Raw genomic sequence first — 1,485 nt, 5'->3', positions numbered from 1 at the left:
TTGTTTCATTGTTTCATGTTTCAGCATCCTTGTTTCACCTCTGATCTTATTAGAAACGCTCCCAGTTTATCCCTATTACATACAATACCTGTTGATTGTGCAAATGAAAAAGCCTCCCTCTTCCAGTGCATGTGTTGTTTGCTGGCTGAAGTGGACAAAGAAACAATGAGCCCTGGACCTTGCCTGGGGGGTTGAGGCAATCTTTAAATTAAAAGAATTATGCCTGAAATGCTGGTGGAAATGGAACAGGAGGATGTTAATATCCCTAGTAGGCGTGCTTTGATTACTGGTGCCACTGGCCTACTTGGCAGAGCTGTGTACAAAGAGTTTGAGCAGAACAACTGGCATGCAGTTGGTTGTGGATACAGTAGAGCTCTACCTAGATTTGAACAAGTCAATCTTTTGGATACTCATGCAGTTCATGATATCATTCAGGATTTTCAGCCCCATGTCTAGTGCATTGTGCAGCAGAAAGACAGCCAGATGTTGTAGAGAATCAACCAGATGCTGCTGCTCAACTTAACGTGGATGCTTCAGGAAATTTAGCAAAGGAAGCAGCAGGAATTGGAGCATTTCTGATCTACATTAGCTCAGATTATGTATTTGATGGAACAAATCCATCTTATACCAAAGAAGACACTCCAAATCCACTAAATTTGTATGGTAAAACAAAACTGGAAGGAGAAAGAGCTGTCTTGGAAAACAATGTCGGTGCAGCAGTCCTGCGAATCCCTATTTTGTACGGCAAAGTTGAAAAACTGGAAGAAAATGCTGTCACTATCATGTTTGATAAAGTTCAATTCAGCAACAAATCTGCTAATATGGACCATTGGCAGCAAAGGTTTCCCACAAACTTTAAGGATGTTGCCAGTGTTTGCTGGCAACTGGCAGAGAAGAGGATGTTGGATCCTACAATCAAAGGCACTTTCCACTGGTCTGACAATGAACAAGTGACCAAATATGAAATAGCAGGTGCCATTGCAGATGCTTTTAACCTTCCTAATAGTCATTTAAGACCTATCACTGACAGCCCAGTCTTAGGATCTCCCTTTCTGAGAAATGCTCAACTTGACTGCTCCAAATTAGAGACCCTGGCCGCTGGCCAGCGAACACCATTTTGAGTTGGGATCAAAGAATCACTTTGGCCTTTTCTCATCGACAAGAGATGGAGACAAACAGTCTTTAATTAGTTTTTTTAAGTACAAAAAGTACAGTATGTGGCACTTTTTAAAGAAAAAAGGAAATAGTTTTGTATGAGTGTTCTTCAATTGTGACACTTAACGATCTCTCAGGTAAACGATATTGCTCTTGCACTAGTGAAACAGTTTTCCTAAAGGAGCTAAGTGGCAAAAGAGCCCTGATTGAAATAATCTTTCCTTTTATCATTTTTGTTTCTTCTGGCTTAACTTCTTGTTGGAGAATGGTAAAATACGATTCTTGAAATATGTTATGGCCAGGATAAAGCAGGTCCGATGCAGACTTTCT

The 1,485-nt window shown here is 40.5% G+C and overlaps 1 pseudogene; it reads left to right on the top strand.

Annotated features, from left to right (window-relative positions):
- Positions 1-219: 219 nt before the first annotated feature.
- Positions 220-1,190, top strand: LOC141515961 (methionine adenosyltransferase 2 subunit beta pseudogene; annotated as a pseudogene).
- Positions 1,191-1,485: the final 295 nt, after the last annotated feature.

This window comes from Macrotis lagotis, chromosome 3 (genome assembly GCF_037893015.1).
Source record: "Macrotis lagotis isolate mMagLag1 chromosome 3, bilby.v1.9.chrom.fasta, whole genome shotgun sequence".
Taxonomy (NCBI): Eukaryota; Metazoa; Chordata; class Mammalia; order Peramelemorphia; family Peramelidae; genus Macrotis; species Macrotis lagotis.
This window is presented reverse-complemented; position numbering and strand designations above follow the sequence as displayed.